Source organism: Spermophilus citellus (genome assembly GCF_964194105.1).
Source record: "Spermophilus citellus genome assembly, chromosome: 10".
NCBI lineage: Eukaryota > Metazoa > Chordata > Mammalia > Rodentia > Sciuridae > Spermophilus > Spermophilus citellus.
This window is the reverse complement of record NC_138197.1, coordinates 30146983-30172577: the sequence shown is the minus strand read 5'-3', so window position 1 is coordinate 30172577 and position 25595 is coordinate 30146983.

Genomic DNA, 25595 nt, shown 5'->3' with positions numbered 1-25595 from the left:
CTTCAGCTATGATAGGAAATAGATGGAAATTTTATTGATGGTGTCGGCCTAATAACCCCCTTGTAGAGTTCCCCAACAACCTTTCATTTATTAGTGTCAATCATCAATGATCATTGCTTGGATTATTTCACTGGAAGTTATAAAATAGTGATTTGTAAATCCCATTATTTTTCCACTTAAATTGAATATTTTATTTAAAAGAAGAATTTCCCTTAATCTACAAAGGCTATTTGATTATCCTGATGTACAGTTCACAGAGGGAAAGCAGAAATCACACTTAATTATTTATTTTTAATTATCAATTCTCACCATCCTTGCTAATCCCCTGCCCCCTCCCTTTCCCTCCCACTCCTCTTCCCTATCTAGAATTCATCTAATCCTCCCATGCTCCCCCTCCCTACCCCACTGAGTCAGCCTCCTTATATCAGAGAAAAACATTCAGCATTTGTTTTTTTCACTTAGCATTATATTTTCCAACTCCATCTATTTACCTGCAAATGCCATGATTTTATTCTCTCTTAATGCTGAGCAAAATTCCATTGTGTATATATGCCACATTTTTTTATCGATTCATCCACTGAAGGGCATCTAGGTTGGCTCCACAGTTTAGCTATTGTTAATTGTGCTGCTATAAACATTGATGTGACTGTGTCCCTATTGTATGCTATTTTTAAGTCCTTTGGGTATAGTCCAAGGAGAGGGATAGCTGGGTCAAATGGTGGTTCCATTTCCAGATTTCCAAGGAGTCTCCATACTGCTTTCCATATTGGCTGCACCAATTTGCAGTCCCACCAGCAATGTATGAGTGTACCTTTTTCCCCACATCCTCACCAACACTTATTGTTCTTTGTCTTCATAATAGCTGCCATTCTGACTGGAGTGAGATGATATCTTAAAGTAGTCTTGATTTGCATTTTTCTGATTGCTAGAGATGATGAGCATTTTTTCATATATTTGTTGATTGATTATATATCCTCTTCTGAGAAGTGTCTGTTCAGGTCCTTGGCCCATTTGTTTATTGGGTTATTTGTTTTTTCTGTGCTTAACTTTTTGAGTTCTTTATATACCCTAGAGATTAGTGCTAATATGATGGACATCATTATCCAAAGTACATGTATGAAGACGCAAATTGGGTGTCAACATACTTTATAAACAGAGATATGAAAAATTGTGGTATATATGTGTAATAAGAATTGTAATGAAAAAAAGTACATGTATAAAGGTATGAATTGGCATGAACATACTTTATATACAAAGATATGAAAAATCATGCTCTATATGTGTAATAAGAATTGTAATGCATTACCAATTCTCAGAATTAGGAGTTGTGCCTTAATGAGTTTTTTTTCCCTTTAAAATTTTCTGGAAAAAATATATGGCTAAATGTTAAAATTTTAAAAAACTGGGTGGGAAACAGGCAATCATTTGTATTATTCTCTAAACTATTTTACTGGTGTACTGCTATTCTTTTTTATTTAAATGTGTGCTACAGTTTGAATGTGTCCCTGAATGTTCATGTGTTGGAAACTTAATTCTCTCAGCAACAGTATTGTGCATGAGATCTTAAAAAGCTGATCAGGCCAGAAGGGCTCTGACCTCATGAACGCATTCAGTCCTCTTTCCCAGATATAGGTTAGTTATCTCAGAAGTGGATTCCTGACAAAAGGATAAGTTCAACCTCGTTCTCTTCTTCCCCTCATGTGCGTACTCTTACCTTCTGCCTTTCACCATGGGATAATGCAGCAAGTAGCTCCTTACCACATGTAGGCCCTTGAGCTTGGACTTCCCAGCCTCCAGAATTATAAGAAATAAATTTATTCTCTTTACAAATTTACAGTCTGTGATATTCTGTTATAGCAACACAGAACAGACTAAGACAATATGTAAGTATAAATCTGTATCAGCGATTATAAACGCCATAGTATGTTCTGAAAGCAGCTTAGTTGTGACAGGCTAATGTTTTGGTTATCATATCATACTCCAAACCAAAAGTGCACCTGTAAGAATAAGGAAAAGAAATTCTGTGTGTGTGTGTGTGTGTGTGTGTGTGTGTGTGTGTGTGTGTATGTTTATGGACACAGAGCGACTCAGAATTGTTTCCTAGGGTTTTCTTTGTGACAGAGGGAGGGATGGACTCTGGTTAACAGACTTCACCTTGGGCTGGGGATGTGGCTCAAGCGGTAGCGCGCTCGCCTGGCATGCGTGCGGCCCGGGTTCGATCCTCAGCACCACATACCAACAAAGATGTTGTGTCCGCCGAGAACTAAAAAATAAATATTAAAAATTCTCTCTCTCTCTCTCTCTCTCTCTCTCTCTCTCTCTCTCTCTCTCTCTCTCTCTCTCTCCCCTCTCATTAAAAAAAAAAAAAAAAAAAAAAAAAACAGACTTCACCTCAGTTTCCTGGTCTGTGGAAATCCACAATGTTAAATAACAAAGCCATTTCTACATGGTTTTACTCTTTATACATACCTGGCAGAATAACAATCCCCAGCATACGTTACATTTAACTACACTGCCCGTGAATATGTCACTAACAAACCTTGAGGAAATGGGGCAGTGAGTATGTACTGATGCTTCTTTACATCACAAGCATATTCTGACATATTAGCCAGGCCTGGGCCCTGTAGAAGGTATTATTTTAAAGGACCAGGAAACAATTTGAAAGCAATTATGAATGCGAGCCCATCACCTTCACAAAGGCTCTGGCCTCCACTGCAGGATGCCTTCCCAAGAGAGGGTTGTGCTGCTGTTCTGCTGGCTCCCTTGCTGCTCACTGGGCCTCTGCTTCTGTTTTTTTTTTTCCTTGTCTCATCTCTCTCATCTCCTCAGATTTCTTGCTTTTACAGCTTTCTCAGTTTTGTGGATCTACTATAATGAAACTGTGGTCATCCAGAAAACTCCCTGGTGGTGGTGGCTGCTCATAGGATTTGTTGGCTATGGAACCCTAAAGAAGCTTCTTTTCTCCTCTTTCTTTTTCAATCTGCTGAAATGCACATCAAAGGATGCTAGAAATGCCCATCTATAGGAGGAAACCCTTTTTTCTTTCTGTAAAGTTCCGAGTCAGTGAGAGAGGGGGTCTGTTAATCCAGTCAGCAATACCAGCTTTTCTCATTGCTGCTTCTAAAAGATATGACCTGAACAATTTTAGGAGGAAAAGTTTATTTAAGGGCTCACGGTTTCAGAGGTCTCAGTCCATATACAGCCATCATGGCGGAAGAGTATGGCAGAGGGAACCAGCCCACATGGTGATCAGGTAACAGAAGAGAGAAAGACTCCATGCTCCCGATACAAAATATATACCCCATAGCCATGCCCCCAATGAACCGCTGCCTCTAGTCACACCCCACCTGCCTCCAGTTACCACTCAGGTAATTCCATCAAGGATTAATTTACTGATTAGGTTTAGGTTAAAACCCAATCATTTCTCCTCTAAACCTTGCACTGTCTCACACATGAGCTTTTGGGGGACACCTCACATCCGAACCATAACAACCACTCTCACTCCTTTGCACTCCCTTTGCTGATAAGGAAAGCCACATAAATTGCAGACAGCCATGCTTTGGATTCAACCAAGCCTAATCTTAGAGGATTGAAACACAATAACACATTGGGCCCTTTGTATCTACAGTTTCTTTGGCCACAACATGAAAGAATTAGCCGTGAACCCTGCCCTAAGAGGCCTGGACAAACTCATGGACAACAGGAATATGAATAGGGAAATGCATAATTCAGAGAAAAATCATCTGCTACAGATCAGATACAGAAATGGTATGAGAATGCAGATTTTAGGCCTGGGTAAAAGTAACAGCTGAAAATGAGTTTAATGCAAGTTCCTGGGGAGAATGATTTGGTTTTATTTGGAGGCACAAGAAAAAGGAAAATTCTTGTTGTAAAGACCCAGCTGACATTTAGAGATGCGTGGGAAATGACTTCTAGCCCGGGGGGTGGAACACAACTTCTTAAATGTGATGAACTCTTCCTTTAAAAATGTTTGAGATCAGAAAAACCTCTAAAGCAAGTTAAAAAAAAAAACTATTTTTAAAAGAATTGCATCTTAGCCAGACACGGTGATACACACCTGTATCCCAACAGCTCAGGAGGCCGAGGCAGGAGGATTTTGAGTTCAGAGCCAGCCCCAGCAATTTAGTGAGGACCTAATCAATTCAACAAGACTCTATTTCTAAATAAAATATATATTTTTAAAAAATGGCTGGGGATGTGACTCAGTGGTTAAGTGCCCCTAGGTTCAATCCTCAGTACCAAAAAGTAAAATTTAAATAGTCGACTTAATTGGAATAAGATATGCTGGAGATTAAGAGGTTTCTGGTTGTGTCTAGGATGATTGGCATGTGGGATAGCAAACTGAAGTGGAGGCCCTCCATAAGTGGGGTAGCACCATCCAATGGGATCTTGGCTTGGATGGAATAAAAGTTGGAAGAACTAGGAAGCAGCAGCTGATGCAAGCTTGATTCTTCTTGAACACGTTCTTGATCACTGCTTTATTTGGGTCTGAGGACACGAGACTCTCACTCCTTCACTCTTTCAAAGCAGACTCTGCCAGTGATTCTCCAGAGAGTTTTCAGAAGCCTTTGGTCTCAGGCTGAGGGTAGGATCATTAATCCCTCTAGTTCTGAGGTGTCAACATCTTGGACCACACAGCTACTTGTTCCTCCAGCTCTCCAGCCTGCAGACGACCATTGCAGACGATCCAGCTTCTGGTTGTGTAAGCCAATCTAATAAATCCCTTTTTATAATCATATCTCCTGTTGTTTCTGTGCCTCTGGAACACCCTAATACAAAATGTATCAACTTTTTTATCTTTATTCCCTAAATGACACGGTATGACAGCTATTTACATAGCATTTACATTGTGTTAAGTATTATAAGTAATCTAGAGATGATTTAAAGTATACAGGAAGATGTGTACAGATTATATGCAAATACTATAGCATTTTACTTGAGGGACTGCATATCTGAACATTTAGTAATCAGGGTGGGGAAATCCCTGCAGCCAATCACTCATGGATACTAAGAGATGACTGGTCCCTCTTTTCTCCTAACTGGACAGGGTATAAGAGAGTCATCATTTAAATTTTTACTGGATAATAAAAATTTATGAAATAAAATGACATGATGGAAAATGTTGTCTTTATTTTAGTGTAGTTTATGTGCCCTTTCATTATTTCTCTTGGGAATCAGTGGCTACAACATTAAAAAAAAAAAAAAAAAAAGGGAAGATCCCCTGTATCTGGCACTTACAAGAAAGGATGAATTAATTAAACTTTTGTTAAAGTTTTCAGAACAACTGAGTAAGTGAGCCAGTGTTCTGGGTCCATTTCTGGTCATGGCAAATACTTTATTAGGAAGCAATGTATTTGAGTTCTCAGAACAGACATGCACACATGACCATTCTTGAAGGAGAAGAAAAATGCTACATTTTTCTTTGTTTTTAAGAAAGAAAAAAACACCCTTTGTTCCCACTTATTCATATACCCTCTTCTAGGAGAGGTAGGAGTATGCTTAATTCCGCAGAAAAACAAAAGCTGAAAACTGTTTTCTTTACAAAGTTTAAAAACCTGTATTTATAAACAAAAGAAAACTAATACAGTCAGCCACTGTAGCAAAAAACAAACAAACAAACAAACAAAAAACACCCCTCTTCAACCTGCTGCTAAATTATACCATGGATGGCCACGGAAGAAATTTGAAAAAAGAAAAAAATCCCATTGCCAGAAGAGAAACAAGGGTCAAAAGGATAGCTCATCTATATGCTAAGCTGTCCCCAGTCCCTTTCTGGAAAGAGAAGCCCAGAATTATGAAAAAAAAGGAAATTTTCTCTCCTTCCTCAACATTTGAAAAACTCACTGCAAAACCAAGCCTTTTCATGGTTTGGCAGAGGAAGGAAAAACTAAGAATGAAATGGGAGGATTTATACATTTGATTCACAAAAAGGAAAAGTTTAGACTAAATGGAGAGGGGATGTCAATCAATACTCCAAATGTATTTTGCTTGTGATGTTCTCCATATTGTGTTTAGAATACAATATGTTGTTGTGGCCAAAGGAAATAAATGCATCTATGTTTGTCATTTTGTGCAAAAGTTGTTTTCTAGAAAGCCCCAATCTGAGAGTGGCTATCTAGTATAGAAGCAGAGAATCCTAGACTTTCAGACCTTTTAGACAGAAAACTTTAATCTTCTGTTTGAAACTCTAATTTCTCCTGCCACAGATGCACTATTTAGAACTCTAACTTTATGAATAAATTGCTAAAATCTAAACCCTTCATCTATTTTGCATTTGCCCCTCTTCCCAGGAAGGATATGTTCTGTGATTTGTCCTTAGTATATTCCAGATGGCTCCCAGTGATCAAGTCACTCCCTTCCCCAAATTCATACCCTTTTCTTTCCAACCATACCTTCCAGAATCTTTCTCTGGCTCCCAGGACTCCAGATTCTTCTACTTTTGACAAAAAAAATAGAGGCCCACCACCTCTCCCAGCCTCTCCAGTTCCTCACAATTTGCCAAAGTTGGTCTTTGCAAGTCCCTGAACTGGCATCTTTTTATCTAGGAAGCTGCACCACATATACATTAGCAAGGGGTTCTCTGACTTCTCTCCACCCAGGCAGGTTCAATTCCTCCTATCTGGCCCATGCCAATCACAAGGTCATTGCCCAAAGCTGGAGGGGAGCAAAGGAGCTCTGTGTTCTCTCTGGTGCCTGTTGACCTAACTTGCAGGCTTCAACACGGAGCCTTGTACCTGACCCAGCTCCAAAGGAAACATCAAAGCTCTCTGGGTTGTTTTTCAATTGTTATGTTCCCTAACCTCTCCATGTTTGGACAAGACCGGAAAAAACAGGAAGTTCACCCTCTTGATTTCATGTCTAAGGTCTCTAGTTTCTTTTTTCTGGAAAAGAAATCCCCCTGTTATTTCTAGACAAGCTCATGTTTCTCCTTGCCCCAGTTCTTCCAATTTTCATCTGTTCCTTGACCCCACATCCCAATAAGCTCCCAAAAACCCGGGACAGAGGCACCAATTACTCTTCATAATTCAGAGTATACAGTCTCATGTATAATGGACACTGTCTTATTAATCCACCAAACAGTAATGTTGACTCCTCTGAATCACTACAGACTTGTTAAGAATATGTATAAACAATGTCATCCTGCAATCTGTACACGTGGAAAAATGAGAATTCATACCCTATTTGAATCAAATGTATGATATGTCAAGATCATTGTATTGTCTTAAGCAACTAATAAAAAAAAGAATATGGGCTTTGGATCCAAGTTCAAACCTACCTATATGACCATGGAAACATTTCTCAAGGTTCCTGTGATTTATGTTTCACTTATGCAACCAACCTAATAGGATTACAGATTATATTATTTGATTATACCTGATAATATATGAGTGATAAATAAACAGGTTTACATTATTATCATCAATAATACAATGAGGACATAGAACTTACCTCAAAAAGTTATTCTGAGATTGTATGAAAAATAACTAAAAAGATCTATCAAATTGCAAGTCATTAATAAGTGTTAGTTGGCTTCTTGTCTTCCGAATGGATATGCTAATATACATTTTTACCCTGGTAGCAACTTTATAGATTAGTTGAGTAATGTGCTTAGTGTGATAATTAATCACAACTGAATATCAATTTGCACTTTATTGGCATATTCAAATAAAGTATCCTCAGAGCTGAAATCATCTAAATTAATTGAATTAACTTTAATTCATTGTGAAATACAGACCAGGAGTGTAGCGTATGGCAGCTGATATGGTTATATATTGGAAAGATCTGGGAATTTGCCTTGGAAGATATGTTTTTCAGTTGATGTCAGGCAGGATACATGCCCTCCTCAGTTCCTCATCTGCAAAGTGGAAGTTATAATAGTCCTGGTTCAATTTATTATATTGGGTATTGGCAATTCAAATAGCTGAAAACATGTTTTGTAAAACACTTTATTTAGAAGTTAGTTATTGTTAGGAAAAGGTGGCAATGAGTACAGTTTAAATTATACAGAGAAGGTTTAGAAAATAAGATTAGAACTACAAATAAATCTCTAATATTGTTTTGTTCATATCAGAGTCCTTACCTAGCCCTTCCTGGTGGAAAGAAGATAATTTATGACACAAACCAACTACCAAGTTATTAAAGGATATTTTTTAGAATAAGGTATAATCAAGACTCTCATACAAAGATAAAATAAAATGCCATCAAAGATTTTTATTTAACTCATCCATTGATAAGGGAAGCAATATGGTGTCACAACTGACAAAGGAGAATTGAATGAAACCCAGGTTTACATGAAGTAAAGGAAGGCTAAGATGAGTTTATCAATACATGTGAACACTGGGCTACCCACAGAGCAAACATGATGGCACTCCACCAGATACAGTGGATTGGATTTGTTATGTGGCATAACCATTAGCATTAATGTAAATTTTATACAACTTAGTTACAGAATAGTTTAAAGAGAATGAAAGGAAAATATAATCTGTGTAGAAAAGTTAATGAGAAACCCATGGAATGATATGTCTCTCCAACCTGTCCTGTCAGAGTTAATCAGTAGGGTAACCCAATAACTAATTCATTATTAGGGTCACTGCTGAACACTGTGTTTGGGGAACAGACTGAGATGGGGAACCAATGTGTCTCATGTATCAAAACATCAAGATGCTTCAATTTTGATTAGGAAGACATGAAAAGTGAAGAAATAACAGATATTCTCACCTAATTTTTTTCTCTCCTTTCAATGATGACCTCCTTAAAAATGTGAATGTTCCCCCTAATTCAAAGCTATTTAATGCACATACATAAAAAATCTGGCTGTGACATTCAGACTAAGCAGCAACCGAGATTTTTTGTGAGTGGCCCTGTTCCTCCACTTGTTCCTCCACCCCTTGGGCCATAAGGTTTTATTAGCAAGACAGGGGCAGAGTTGTGGTAAGGCCCCTGACTTCTCCACTCTCAGGCCCCTTCCTAGGGGAATTCCCCTGCAGGAGGGTGGGAACCCAGAAGCTTGTGCACTCATATGTTGAGCTGGTTGGACAGATTGTTGTAGTGGGGCTCCCAGTCCTCCAGCAGGCTCTGGTAGGTGGCTCCTACTGAGACTAGATATCCATGAGCTGCTGGTACTCATTGTTCTTCCACTTGGTATCAGAATGCATGTTACCTATCTGGGCTTCCGTGCTACTGATCACCACCTGAGTCTGTGCCCAGTTGCAATTCCTGGGCTCCAAAGTGGGCCTTGGTCTCTGCCAGTATGCCTTCCAGAGTTTTTCAGGCTGAGCTATTAATAAGGTTTAATTTCAAAACCCTGTAGGGTACTCACAGGTAGGTCAGTGACCTCAGACTTGGTCATCTGGAGCAAGCGAGCTCCAGATTCAGCTCTTTGGTCCAACTCATAAACCAGGCTTAAGTATCCTTCTGGTTCTCAGCCATGACTTCATATTGGCTTCTCAAGTCTTTCAGAGTCTTGGCTAGCTCAATGCCTGGGAAGAATCTCCACACTGACTTGACTACCACCTGGCCCTCAGAGAACAAATTTCCTCCCCATGGTTCTTCTTCAGGCAGGCAGCCTCCTCTTTCAGGTCTTTGATCTGCATCTCCAGTTGCTCCTCACCCAAGTCAGCTTGTCCAGCACTCGGCCATTGATGTCATCCTTGACACAGTTGCAATTCCTGCTCTGCCTCAAACATGGTTTGGAAGTCATCTGAAGCCATACAGGCATTGTCAATCAGCAAGAAAATCTTGGAATTCTCAATGGTGGCACCTCAGGTCCTTGAAATGGTGACTGTAGTTGCAAGAGGGGCTGGCCCCTGCACCTTATACCAGTCAAGGATTTTACCTTCAGTTTACCCTTAGCCTGCTCTAGACTGTGCACCTTGTTCATCTAGGAGGCCAGGCCATTGTTGAAGTTCTCCATTGTGATCTTCTATTTACCCACCAGAAATTGCTTACCCAGGATGCCCACATAGCTGCCACTTTAGCTGTCACCATATCCTCCAAAGGAGGAAGAGGACAGTAAGTGTCAATGGACACAGATCCACCACAGCCACCTGAACCCTGGTGGATAGTAGGTGTGTAAAAGGCATCACCAGCTCCAAAGTGCATACTTGGCATGAGGTAGCCAAGGACTGAGGACAGCTGTATGAAGTCATAGCAAGGCAAATATCATGAGCAATACTGATCTAAGGAGCTGTAGACTGAAGAAGAAATTGATTGTAAGGTATGCCAAAGCCATGGGGAATCACAATAGTGGAAGAGGCTGCACATGGTGCCCTTTGGCTGCTGAAAGACAGCCACCTTACCCATTGGGGAGTGGAGGGGGTAGGAGAGAGGGAGGGAGGGGGCAATTGGTGGCCCTTAGTTTGGTTTTTATTATCACTACCACCATCATTATTGCCACTAGACTTACCAACAGCAAATGTAGATGATGGACGCCTGTCATAAAGCTTGAAGCACCAGTAAAATCAGTGGAATCATATTGAAAGTGTCTGTTTATTTCAGGCAAAGCTACAATGGGGAATAAAAGACATCAGACAAAATATTTTGAATGTGTTTAGCTGGACCATTTCCAATCATTTTCAAACAAGTTTTCTAAGTTGTGATAAAGTAAATAAAATGACAATACACTTTATAAAAATGTAGCATATTTTTAAATCCATTTAATAAAATTGGAAACATACCCTTGCTGTTTCCAGTGACTACACTCATTTGTTGCTCTTGTAGGATGTCTTATGGGACATGTGGTCAATCATTAGTTCTGATCTAAAGCCCAATATTTGTCAGGAATGTAACCTCCTAAATCATAACAGTCTTAAGAAGGGAAAATATGGATATGCTTTACATTAGCCCATTTTATTACAAAATTTCCCAGAATGCCCTGTGTAGAGAGTGGAGGATCTACACAACCAAAGAGATCACTGATCAAATTGGGAAATAATTAAGTGGATTTTGAGATTTGAAAGTGGCTATTCTTTAAGATGAGAAAACTCTCACAGGGATATTCTATCAACCCTGAATTTCAGTTTGTGGATTGACTGAAGACTCACTAATTTATTTAAGAAAAACCTTTCATGCATGAATTATATTTCAGACACTGAAATAGAAATTGGGAATATGTAGCTGAATGATGGTGTTAACTGTTTCAAGAAGATAAAATATCTTTAGAGAGACAGATCATTCATAATACAAGCAAGTGGAGTCTACAGAGACTTTGATCTCAGAAACATAATAGTTCAGTCATAGATCTAGAAGAAACTGAGACAGACCAGAGAAATATGTAGGAATATATAGGCTGTGGCCAGGGCTTAATCTAAAATTTTCCAGCATTTAAGATCATTGGCATGGTCGCATTTGGACATAGTTTGAGAATTCAAAAAATATCCAATAAAATATATAGATATGTTCTCTGGGGAATGATGACTGATACAGAATAGATGGAAGAAACATACTTAGCATGGGAATGGACACATTCCATTCTCATAGCCAACTGGCTGGAACTAGACCCCCACTTTACTGCTATGGCAGGGCTGAAGACCGAGGAGAGCCCATGAATTCTTAGTGATCAATACCTTTCTCTTTCATAACATCTTAACTAATAATTTAAGTGGAGGGAGTTGGAGAGAGGGAGGGAGGGGGGAATTGGTAATTTTAATTTTGGTTTGTGATGTGGTGTGTAAGGTAAAAAGGAGATCTTGTGGGAGCAGGGCTCTTCCAATAGCAGAAATCACACACATGTGTAGCTGTCCAACTTATGACTGTGAGGCAATAGAATTTAGTGGAATGAATCTATGTTCAAACCCCAAATGTGCAATTTACTAGCTGTATAAACTGATCAAGGAATGTAACTTCTTTTAGTCTCAGTCTACATTCTGATAAAATGAGAATGATAACACCTAGCCCCTTGAGTGCTTAGGAGATTAAAAGAGGTAACTTATGTGAAATTTAGTACTCTAAACTGTTAGTTATTAAGTAAGACAAGGTCTAGAACTCTTAATTATAAAAGAAATCAATGAGCTCCTGATTATAAAAGAAGGCAATGTTAGTCAAAATTGGGTGTTAATAGGTACAGTGAAATGGGAGATTGAGTGCATTGGGGACCTCCTTTTTGGTTATCTGTGGGATCATTAACATCTTCAGATAGACTCTAATGGTATTTTCACAAATGCATACTGTATTAGCCAGTTTCCCATTCTTATGACAAGAATCTGAATAAATCAACTTACAAAGAGGAAAGGTTTATTTGGGCTCACGATTCAGAGGCTTCAGTCTATGGCTGGTTGACCCCTTCGCTTTGACACATGGTGGGGCAGAACATCATGGCAGAAGCATGTAGCAGAGCAGAACTGATTACCTTATGGCTGGGAAGGGAAACAGAGGAAGAAGAAGGGGTCAAGTCCCCACTATGTTCAAAGACTTACCATGAGGCCCCACCTTTTAAGAGAAACCAATAGAACCACAGGTCGGAAACCAAGCTTTTAAAGGTCCTGGAGATATGGACCTTTGGGGGACATTTATGATCCAAACAATAGAATACACATGCATACATTATATCCTAGCTCATACCTGCATCTCCATGTCCTCCAGGACCCTGGAGAATAAACCACCTAGAGATGTCCATTCCGTGTGAGAACAGTTCTCACAGGACCCTGATTCAATTGTGGAGAGAGTTTCAAGAACCTGACAATAGAAGGAATGGGGAGAGAAAGGCTGCAGAATAAAGCCCTGCTTGGGCCTCTAAAGCTTTGGTGTTCTCTGAGGTCAGGAAGAAAAGGAACAGAAGTGGGCAGTGGCTAGGCAAGCCAGATTTGGAATTATCAGAAAGGAAAGAAAAGAAAAGGAAAGAAAAGCAGAAAAAGAAGTGGGGGAGAGTGTTCCCTGGGCTATTGGCCCAGGTTGATGTTCTTTTAAATCCTTTTTTTAAATAAAAGAAAAAAATAATTTTATTGGACAAAAGCTACTGCTTTCAATTCTCCCATGGCAAGAAAGACAAAAGCAAGAAATTCATCCCTGGGTTTTGCCAAATCTCAGAAAAGCACATAAGAAGGATTGTCTAATTCCCAAGCAGCATTATAGAAAACAGAGTGAATGAAATTTAAGCCTGAATGCAAACATCTGTGGAACTTTTACTCAGGAGGGGGGGAAAAAAGAAAGTGATATTAAGACCTATAGCATCTGAAAGAGTAGGTTAATGAAAATAAGTACTTAGCACAGTTTTGTAACTCCAATGGCACTCCCACATGCCAGATATTCTGAAGCATCAACATCCTTGAGAAAACCACAATGTTTACTCCGTGCTTAACATGCACATAATGTACCCACCAGTGTTTCCTTTGCCTTCACAGATCTTTTTCAGCCCTCCACTGCTGCATAAACCTTCTCTCCTGTGAGACTCCATTCCAGATGGCTCAGGTAGGCCAGCCAGGTCAGCCTTCCCTTTCTTATGCCCTGCTGGAGGGGTACATCTGTGACCTGGCCTGGCTTAATGTAGCAATTCAACTCCAAGGCTGTTATGAATTGCTCAGGAATGGGCACATAACCCAAGGAGAGCCAATCAGGGCCTTCCCTACAGTTTGACATGTCAACTTTGAGAAGTGGCAGGGAACTTTCTCCTCTGGGATCAGGAAAGCTCAGGGTCAGGGATCCTGGATAAGCATGGAGCTATCTTTGCCACTGCAGGGGAAGTGTCTGCTGTGAACAAAGAAAGCAAAGAGGAACAGAAGCTATTGAAGAGTGCAATGGAGACTGGGCTCCGATGACAGTCAGCCACAAGGGCTGTGGTTTCCCAAAGTCTAAAGAAATCCTCTGACGATGAATGGGTGTCAATGAAAAGGGGATGCGGGAATTGTAAAGGCCCAAGGGGGAATAATACCTTCCCCACTGATCTCCTGAGACATGTCCTGGAGGACATGGAAATGGACCTCTGTCCCCCAAAGTAGAACTCAATAGCCAGATTTGCTCACTCAAGAGCTCACAGCTCTAACTATTGACATCTTTATGTTCAACAAGAATCAATGGTGTCTATAGTACAGACTTGTTCTCTTCCCCTTTCAAATGTAAATTTTTAGTGAAAGTTCTCTTCAAATAATATCTTACCTACTTGGGGAAAAAAAAGAATGTCCCTAAATTCTTCCAGAATCTTCTAAGTCTCTCAGTCATGAACATCAGCACAATTTCTAAGGCAGAGCTGAAAGTATTAGAGGGAGTGAGATGTTTGTACTTAACCTTCAAGGAAAGCCTTCCTGCAGAGGGTTCATCATGATGGCTTCAAGTGAAGGCCTAAACTTCAGAAGAGGGATTTGAACCAGATAACCTCTATGTCTCTTTAATATCCCAAACTTAAAAGGGAAGACCAGGTCTTGTGGTTCAATACAGCAAAGAAGAAAGACAGAAAGAGAAAGTAAGGCACAGGCTCAAGAATACCTTAACCTGCTAACACTGAAGGTGAAGACGGGGCACCTGAAGTAGGGAAGGTTAGGCTGCTCCAGTGACAATTTTCATTTTCAAACCAGGATCTGCAGTGACTCTGGGGCATAAACATGTCAGCCAATGTTCTTGTGCTCAGGCCTCAAGGTCATTCAATTAGTTCCAACCCAATGTGGCAGCAGGGGGAAAATTAACGAGACCAGAGACAAAAAGTTAGGAGACATTTAAACAAATTCCTAAAAAAGAAAATGTCACCAGGAAGTTTGCAGGTAGGAAAATGTTGATAGTTTTTTTTTACTGAATTCTGAAACTAATAATTGAAATGTCCCCTGTGGTTCTTAGTTGAATACTTTAATCATTCTTATAAAGGAAAGGAAAGGGATAAAAGGAATCAGATAGCAGACCTGTGCCACCTCATGATGATGGTAATGAGTCATTTAAGTTTCTAGGCTTCCTTTTTTTAGTGTAAACTGAGGATAATCAAGCCCACCCTCTGGGTTACTGGGAGTATGAAAAATGCCCAGGACAGCATCTGGGAGGCAACAGGTCCCTCAAGTTCAGCTTTATTCATTTTCTCCTGCTGCATGCCCTGGCTCTCTTCCCACAGTGCCCAGGCCAGGGTTTCTAAGTCACAGAGCCAGGTGACTACCCTTTCGCTGAAATCACACTTTAATACCAAGGCACACGTATCAGGTGTGGGCATTACAAATGGCAGCCAGAGGGTGAGGGGCTGTGGAATCCTGGAAAGGGAAGGAGGTGCCTGGACCAGGTCCAGCCCAAGTGGACATTCACCTGCCATGCTGCCATCACCTTCTATTAAAAGTTATTCCACAGCTACCACTTTCATGTTCACATCAAGCAATCATGGACTTACGTGAAATTGCAGAGTGAGAACCATCCATGGTAAATACTTCTCCAAAACCATATGCTGGGCCTAAGGCCAAACAGCAGAACTCGTGTCTGCCTGTGATTTCTGTGAACCAGCTGCCAGTGGCTTTGCAGTTCTGCTCCCCAGGTTTCTGGTAAAGTAGCTTAAGTCTTCAAATAAGTGATGACTGTACAGATGCAGAGGAATGGCACGTTTGCCAAAATACTTCCAGGTTACTTCTGTATCCTTGAACGTGGCATGGGAGAGGTTGGAGGGTGATTACCCCTTTGTATGCAAGTATTAAAAGAGATATTTTCCTTAATGCCCTAACACAGTGGGTGTCCCATAGAAGAAGAGGAATGGGCAATTATTCTTTTTAAATAACTTGTTTGTCTAATTTCAAAAGTAATGCATAGAAAACTTGGAAACCGTATTAGTCAGGCTAATTAACATTGGCTCCTATAACAAACAACCTCAGAATCATTGTGGATTAACAGAATAAACATTTATTTCTCACTCACTCAATGTGGATGTTTCTAAGCAGGTGGCTCTGTTTGATGACTCCCCTAGGGCAGTGACTAAGGGATCCAGGATCCTTCCACATTGCTGTGTTGCAATGTCTTAGCATCTCAGCTAGACTCTGCATCAACAAGCAGAGGGAAAGAGAGGATTGCTCAAAATTGTCTAAAGCCAGGGATGTAAGTAGGTCACTTTTTATACATTCCATTGATCAAAATTGATCCTGTGACCAACCTACACACAGTGAAGAATAGTTTTTTCTCTACCCTCACTATATTTAAAGCGCACAGGACAAAACAGATTACCTACAAACCAATAACCCAAAGACAATTCACAGTTAGCTACATGGTTTATAACTTTATCTAAACATATAGACAGATGAACATATACTTACAATGTAGCGCCATATGACATATTCTATTTTATGACATATTTTTAAACTTTGCAACTTAACTATAAATGTTTTCCAATATCCTAATTTTAAGAGGCTGCATAGTATTAGTCTATGTAGATTACCATAATTAATTTTAACAATCTGTTGTGAGATTGCTTCCAATCCAATTGCTAGATAGTCTTGGTTTTCTCTCATAAAAAGCAATGCAATATAAACATGCATAACATTTATGATTATTTTCTTAGGAGAAATTCCTAGAAATTTATAGATTCATAATTCAAAATAAAGAACATCTTTAGGACTGAACCACTTCAAAATGTCTTTTTTGTGGGAATCTTATTTCAGGAAGCTCAAACACAGCAGAAATATTTTTGCAAACTTTTGTTACATTCTGAGCAGAGAATTCCAATTTTCTAGAAATGTCTTGTTTGAAGTGTTTTCCTCTGTTTGCTGAGGAAATAAAGCACGTGTTGGCTAGTTAAAGAAAGGATTGTACATACAAAGTAATGGGAACAAAGGATTGACTGAGCCCAAGCTTCTCACTAGAGAAAGTTGGAAGATGCTCTACATAAAGAATGACTTTTAATATTTATGACAAACTTGAATGATAAAAAAGCATGCCAGGGCTGGGGCTGTTGCTCAGCGGCAGAGTGCTTGCCTAGCATGTGTGAGGTGCTGGGTTTGATCCTAGTACAACGTAAAAATAAACAAATAAAATAAAGGCATTCCATTCACATACAACTACAAAACATTTTTTTTAAAGCTTAAAAGTTAAAATAAATAAATAAATAATACAGTATTTTGTAAAAAAAAAAAAAAAAAAAAAGCATCTCAGAGAAACATTCAAGTCATTTGCTCCAGACTAATAATGGTGGAGCAAGGATTCAAATTGGCCCTTTGTTGAGCAAAGTTGTGAAACTAATGAAGAATCCATGTTGTTTTGTATTCCCTCCTCTTCCTTACTTGGCTGCCCATGATTCTCCTGTCTCTAGTTCTACCCTGTTATCACACCAATGCAGAAAGATTCTGTGATAGTATGACGAAGGGCACTGGTCTGATAATCAGAACTGAGCTGGGATCCTGTCTTGGTTATTTTGACCAATATGCTCTACATACCTTAATGAATCTGTTTTCTTCGGAAGAGGGATTTGAACCAGATAACCTCTATGTCTCTTTAATGTCCCAAATTTATAGGGGAAGACCAGGTCTTGTGGTTCAACACCGCCTCTGGCCTATTGGGTAAACCTGGCATGTCACTGTGCCCTTCAACTGCAGTCTCCATATCCATAAAGGAGGAATTGAACCCAGGTGGCAGCATGGATTCTTTGCAGGGTTTACTCCAGAACTCTTTAGCAGAGCCTAACCAAAGACCTGACACATAGTAAGAGTATGATAAATGTTTATTGACTACTGGTTCTTTAAACCTTCCCCTCCAAAGACGCTGAATTTATTTTTAATTGCATTGAATATATAGTTTGATTATATTTAACTGTTTGCTCTAATGCTACTCAAGAAAAGAGGCAGACATCTAAAGCAGGACATTAGCTATCATGCCATGTTCCTGTCCACCTTCGATTAATCTAGATACATGACTTTCGATTAATCTAGATACATACAAACCCTGCAGAGGGCTTCACTTGGTGGGAAAGAACTAAGAAAATGTTATCCAATATGTTTCATTAATATTCCAGAGCTCCTTATGTTCTCCTCACGCCCAGTGGGTGAAGACCATAAGAATAGTACCTTATGCTAATTTGAAACTCTTGGTTTGACCAACCAATTTTTAAAAATTTGGTAAGTTCTCTACATGTAAATTCAGGCCTGAATCCACTACTAGGCATTGAGAGTACAGCCAAATGTCATAGTGAGCTTATAGCTCTGACAGTCAGGCTTTTAATCCTTTTGGGTTCAAAGATTCTCTTGAATAATGTAATGAAAGCCTTTTCCCAGTGACTTTCAAAATATTAAACATGTAGTATGGCCCTGGCACTGCTGGTTCAGGTTCAGAGGGAAGTGTCAGAAAGGTCCCCTCCTGAACCAGACACTAGCCCTATTTGCTGGATTGTGGGGACATCTGAAGGCTTTGAAACAAAGTGTATTTCCAACCAGTATGGAGTATTTGACTATTTAAACATTCACTGCAGATTTACTAGTGCAAACTACCTAGTAGCAGACTTGTAGATACCCATTCAATTTTCCATGCAATTTCAGGGGATTCATGGACCCCTGATTACCAAGGACCCCTTATTGCCCATATTACCATTCTTTCTTTATTTCTTTTGGAAATAAAATAAAACTGTGTTGTTAAATGATTTAGGTAAAGTCACCTTGTCTCTTAAGTTCTCAGTCTTTATATTTATAAAACAAAAGATAAGATTTATCTGCCATCTAAGCTCCCTCCCTCTTCATCAATCCTGTGGTCAATGATTTGGTGGGGGATTGCTCCTCTTCTGCTTGTTTAGAAAGTTCCACTGTGGCTTCCTCAAAACCTTCTTTGGACCTCACTCGGGTAAAAATAAATTGGCATGGGGTCAGCCCAGCAGAATAGCTCTAAAATGAGTCATGAATCGCCAAGAGCTAAAACCTTGTTTTGCATTTCATGGGAGTTAGAGGACAGCTGGTCACCACAGTCTGCAAAATGACCTTTCCTGGGGTTGAGTGCTTTGTTGAGTCACCCTTTGGCCTCCTTGACTCCAAGCAAAGCAGCCCAGCTCATTATCTACTTTTTAGTCCTGTTTTCAGACTGAAATAGATCAGCATAGATTTAGACCTAGAACTCTGGTAAGGCTCGACCAACATGAAATGAAACACAGCGCATTACTGTTTTACCATTAGACAATTTCCCCTCACTTACTCTCAGTTGCTTCCACAGTTATACCCACCTCAGGTCATCTCTTTTCTTTATTTTCTTCTTTTCCTCTTCCTCTTCTTTTTCTTATTCCTTAGTCTCTTTTTCCTCCTCCTCCTCCTCCTCCTCCTCCTCCTCCTCCTCCTCCTCCTCCTCCTCCTCCTCTTCTTCTTCTTCTCTTCTCTTCTCTCTCTCTCTTTCTCCCTCCCTCCCTCCTCCCAATCATTGAAGATGCTTCTGAAATCCTACATTCTTTGTGGTACCAAGGTCTCCATTTCATTTTATATGCATGTGGCTCTTGTTGGACATGCAGTGAGATTCCATAAAGCTTTTGTGGCAAACTCAAAAACTCTCAAGATTTTTATCACTGCCTATTTAACCTGGCATTTCCTAAGCTCCCTATCTCCTTTAAGACTCAAGGAATGCACTTACCATCTGTTTCTACCTTTCCACATTTTAGCTAAACTTGTCTATTGCTCAGAGTGGCCTGGATCTTCTGCTTGATGTATTTCTTGGCTTGAGTATCACCAACCCAAAGACCATCCACGGGCTTTCTGTGTGAGTGAGTGTAACTCAGGTAGGGGAGTAAAGAGACAAATCTTGCAAGAGCAGTGGGTAGTGGCTGGATGGTAGAGGAAATAAGCTTGTGTAGGTAAAGAAGGACAGATTTCTAAGGCATTAGGACAGCAGGTCATTTGAGCAGTTTTGTGGTGGCAAGCAGAAAGCTGCTGAAGGTATCTGTGCACAGACATGTTGAGAAAGGCCTTAGGGACTCAATCCATGCTGGCACTGAGATTTCTCAAAACAATATCTTTCCTCTGGAAATCCTTAGACTAGTTCCCTAACCTCTCACCTATATAAATGCAAATTTTCCCAGTGATTTGGAGATGGCCTGGGCACAGAGAAGATACACATAATCAAGGTTATAAATTCCTGTGTGACCATTTTCCTGATAAACACAGGAAACATAGAGATTTCTATGAGTTTCACTTTTGTTCATAGTGAAAATTGTGAGCTGAATGTTAACAGTATTTTTTTTTAGAATCTTACAGTGAAATCTTAATGGTCTGAGGCAGAGGACAAAGGACTCTCCTGATGGGCTTTCAGATCTGATCAGCTGTACATCAGCCCCTTTCTTCAGGCTCCCAGGAAAACCTCCATATGCTCAGGTGTGAGAGCTGAAAGTATTTTTATGGTTTGTTTTGTTTTGTTTTACCCAGCAGAAAAGCCATTGTGGGTAAGATCAGCAGATGCCTCCCTAAATGCCTGAAAGCAATCCCTTCTTGGAGCCCTTTCCAGAGTGACAGTGGAACCGGAAAGGGATCAATGGCCCCCAGGAGAATGTGTGAAATTCTTTCATGGGTGGAACTGGAGCCACTTGCCAGGGGAAAGGCCATCCCAGAAGGGGTGGGATGCTGGCACTTCTGTGTGGCACTTGGAGATTATTCCTGGACATAATGGAAAGAAGAAAGAGGCTGTAACAAAAGGCAGAGTTCACTGACAAAAGAACAGGGTAGTCTGGTTTGCCTCGTTGAAGTTTTAACTAAAATTCCAGAAAGCAAACATCTCAAAGCAACAGGAACTCCAAATCTGGAGCTAACCCTGCGTGCTGAACACCGTGCCAGACCTCTCCTAAGCGTCATTTTATTTTATCTTAGCAACAACTCTGTATGAGCTATGTCATGATCATCTTCCTATTCAGAATGCTGGAACTTAAGTGGATTTAAATACTTTTTCATGTTTATGATTAATGCATAATTCACAAACCATGGAATATGGTGGCTATACTAAGAATACACTTTAATGAATCACTTTTGACAGTTACCCATCCAAATAACCGTCTCCCTAATTAACATATGGAATATTTATTTTCACCACCCCGGAAAGCTTCCTGATGCCACTTTCAAATCAAGCTCACTCCCCTAAAGGAAACCACTCTTCAGATTTCTATGATCATTTCCTTGTTTTGTCCACTGTGTTAACTTTCTAGGGTTACCATAACAAAATACCACAGGCTGGGTAACTTAAATAACAAAATAAGTTTTCTCACAATTTCAGAGGCTGGATGTTTAAGATCAAAGAGTCTTCAGGCTTGGTTTCTTCTGAGAACAATCTCCTCTTGACTTGTAGATGACTGTCTACTTTCTATGTCCTCAAATTGTCTTCCCTCTGCCTGTCTTTGTCCTGATCTGTTGGATCTGGACCCATGCTAATGGCATCATTTTAACTTAAGGCCCTATCTCCATATACCCACGTTCTGATGTGGTGGGGGTTAGGATGTAAGCATATGAATTGAGGGTGGGGGGCACAAGTCAGCCCATAACACCTATTCTTGAAGTTCATATAAATATAATCATCAAGATTATACTCTTTTGTTTCTGGCTTTTCACTTACCATAGCATTTCTGAGAGGGCGTGTGTATCAAGTTTGCTCCTTTTAGTCATTATATGAATATATCATAGTTTGTTCAACCATTCTTGTTTTGGGTCATGCAGATTCTTTCCAGTTTGGGGTTATTCTTGCTAAATCTGCTATAAACCCTGTTATTCAAGACCTTTGTATACATGTATTCATTTCTCTTGCATAAATAGATGGAGGTAAAATTGTAGGGTCTTGGGGAAGATCTAGTGCTAATTTCATAGGAGTTGGATAAGAGTCTCATATATCTTCCTTTCTTAGAGCGGGTGCATTTCAAAACACTTTGTAAAATATAATACAATAGCCCAAAAAAGTAATAAGAAAACTGGACCCAATTCTCCCAGCCCACTTACTTTACCTCCAGTGCTCAGCCTTTAAGGTCACAAAAGGCAGAAGATCCCATTGAAGTTACAAGCAGAATTCTCCAAAGCAAATTTAAACTCAAGGAAGGCATAGGTACCCAGGCTCAAAACCTAACTTCTGATTCATTGAACAGGTACTTTAAATCAATAACAATTAATGCAAGGGTAAAATAATGCTTTGGAATACCTCGTTCTTAGCATAAAGATTACCAATTCAAAAGGAGAGCTCCACTTTTAAGAAACAGTAATAATTTTCTGTAGTTCTTCAATTATCTTTCCCAGCTCCTCATACAAAGTGAGAGGTTCATGGTGGTTCAGCTTCCCTAACTCATGATAAACTCTGAAACTGCTTTTCAATATGCAATGGCAAGCTTTATTTTGTGTATTTAACTGATACAGCACATTTCCTGAGAAGACAATCCTTTCACAGTTGCTTGCACTGCTACCTTGTTCAAACTGTGTAAGTATGTTCCTATACTCACTGTCCCCCACCCAATGTTCTACTTGCTTATATTAGCACCAAAATCAGATTTTTTTTCCTTCTGATAATAAAGCTTGCAGTGTAAGTCCGAGAGAGAGAGAGAGAGAGAGAGAGAGAGAGAGAGAGAGAGAGAAAGAAAGAAAGAAAGAAAGAAAGAAAGAAAGAAAGAAAGAAAGAAAGAAAGACCGACCATGGGCCAGAACTCAACTTTAGCTACTGAGTCCTTTAAAGTTCAAGGAAAGTCCATGTCCCTTTGTGTCCGGATAAATCCCCACAGCTTCTCATTGGAGCTTAAACTCATGTGTTTCTCATTCCTTCAACACTTGAGCTCCTCAGAGCCCTTCGCAGAGGTGCAATCAGATGTCAGTCCGATCTCCTACACTCTCCTCCCTCACACTAAATTAAGACATTGTGGATTTCCAAAGAGTCTGAAGGTTGCCTAGACCAGGCCAAGTTGAGGAGGCAGTGACCTGAGGGTCCTGAAAGTCCTCGTGTCCCCGCCACTGGCTGAAGGTGAGGAAGGAATGCAAGACTCTCCCATCCTCTGGGATCTGGGTCACCAGCATCAGCATTTCTTCATCCCAAAGCCTTTCTTCTCTCTCTCTCTCTCTCTCTCTCTCTCTCTCTCTCTCTCTCTCTCTCTCTCTCTCTCTCTCTTTTCCAGAGAGTACTGGACAGCTGGGGACGGCTTCCAGAAAAACCCTTCTTTGTTTCTTCCTGAGCTGACAATGAATTCATGGTTTTGCTTATGAAAAATAAACTCAAGGCTTCCGGCTGCTGGATTCTGTACTTTGTTCCCCAGATTAGACTAAAGGTTTACTCCTCTTTCAAACATACCGAATTATCCCCAGATCAAAGCCAAAGCCCTTGAAACAAGTGATAAATGATAAGACCCACTGGCCCTGAGCTACTCCTGAAAGGGCCTCTGTGGTGAGGCAGCAAAGCTGGTTCCAATAGTGGTTAGCAGAAGTTAAGTACTTTATAATCCTATTATAATGGGAGAAAGATCAGACCCACAGGGCTTGAACAGTCTTGTACTTGACTGGTCATTATGCTTGGCAGATATGGTTGGTCATGGGGTGGGTTTAGACATGTGTGTTTAGTAAATGGAGTGCTGGGTTTCCTTTCTTTTTCTTTTTCTTTTTTTTAAGCTTTATTGTTAATATCCATGGTAAAAGTATTAAAGCAGTGTAATTTTAAACAACTCAAAAAATTAAGGGAAATGGGACGTTTTGGTGAGTTTGATTTTTGTTATAGCCAGGAAAATATTTTCCATCTAACTCAAGTTGATTTTTTTTCCCCTGACGATGAGCTGATTTTATTGTGTTGCAGAAAAAGAATTCAATTAAGACTCAGAAATGGATCCTAACATTGACTCTTCTACCATCTAGCTGGGGCGCCCAAGCCAATTCATTTCCCCTCTTGAAGCCCCAGTTCTCACGTCCCTGGAGTGTGTTTGTAATTTCTATAGCCTCTTCTTGCACTATTACACCATTTGCCTTGCCTTAGGGTCACTGAACCCTACTGAATCTTTCTTTGACTGTGGAGGATCTCAAAGGGGGATTGTCAGGCTGGGCACCCTTTTGTAACATTGGAAGTGGAGAAGGAACAAGGGATTGGGTTTAATGTATCTTTCCAATGGAAGATAGAGTTGATTCTCCAAATCCATGGATTCTGTATCTGTGGATTCAACCAACCATGAATTAAAACTATTCAGGGGAAAAAAAAGTTACATCTGTACAAAGCTTGTACACATTTTAATTGAAACAATGGAGATAGAAGGATGTTTTATTTTAAGCCAAAATCTAATATTAATCACACAGTTCAATTTAATAATTAATTTTCAAGCACTCACTGTTTTAGGTGCTGGAGTGTAATATAAGGAAAAACATATCAGGAACTTGGCCTTCAGAAATTCAATAGGCAAAATGTAACATCCACAGATAGCAATATTAGAGGGCAGCCTGTAGCTAGTGCTGAACTAAAAGTTAAAAGGTCTAGAGGATTATTTGGGAGAGAGAAACTCATACCAAAGGAATCTCGCTAAAAACATTGAGCAAGTAGTTGAAGAAAGCTGATTGTCTAGTGTTCTGATGACCTTCTAAAAGGGTAGTTCAAAGGGGAAAATATCTCTATTATATGAGAACTCTGATGATTTTCTTTTGGGGTTAATTGCTTTGCAATTATTAGCCCAGACCAGTATAATTCTGCCAAATGGACCAAGAGGAAATTTGTTTTCTTTGAAGGTTTGTTGGTCCAGTCTCTAATAAATAGGTGGCCTAAATGCCCAGGCTTTAAAACCACAGGAATGCTAAGAAGAAGTTGGCATTAAAATGATTTCCTGTTAGAAATGCCAAAAAATAAAAATAAAAAAAGGAATAGAGGGTTTTGTAAGGTCCTCTCTGAAGATCAAGGAGAACAAGAGACACCAGTCTCTCTGAGGCAGGCTAGAGGATGAGGAGGAGGCAGATGCCACTGGGGACCCCTCCCAAGCCCCAGATTTCAAGGCACATGGAGGGTACAGTCCTGGGGTGGTGTTAGTAACTCCTCTGAAGATGGGCATAATTATCACCAACAGCCTGCCAGTCTGCAAGCCCTGCTGCTCTCTGGCTTCCTGAAGATGGAATTGTTCCATCAGATCTAATGGTCTTTATAAACAAGACTCCAAGAAACCCAACTGAATGTTCTGCTCTGAGTCAGCTCAGTCTTTATTAGCTGGAAGAACTGTTCTTCTGCAGCTCAGGTCACAATGGAGATTCTCCATTTAGATGTTGGAGCCAGAGCCCCAGATAAGAAACATACCAGCCAAAGGAGGAGTTTTCACTAATAAAGTCTGATAGTGTTTACAGGACAATTAGGTTGGTATTTTTCTTTTCTGAATGAGCATGCTGGTAAATGAAATACAATACAATTTTTCTGGTAGAAACTACCATCGTGGGCAGTATGGAGGGAAGAAGATCACCCAAAAAAGTGTAGTAGCCATTTATTGGGGAACAAAATATAGTTGGGGGAGAGTGGACTTACCAGCCCAAATCTGGGCAAGCAGGATACATTCACATTTGTTTTTAAATGGAATTACAACCTCATATAACATTGAGAATATAACATTGAGAAGGATCAGACTGTAAGCACCAGTAATACTTAAAGAATTTAAAATTTTTATTTTACATTTTTGCTGAGGTTAAATTTATGTAGCTAGTTGTCTATGGAGCATGAAGCTCTGTGTATGGATGATACTAATGATTTTCATCACCACTGAATCTCAT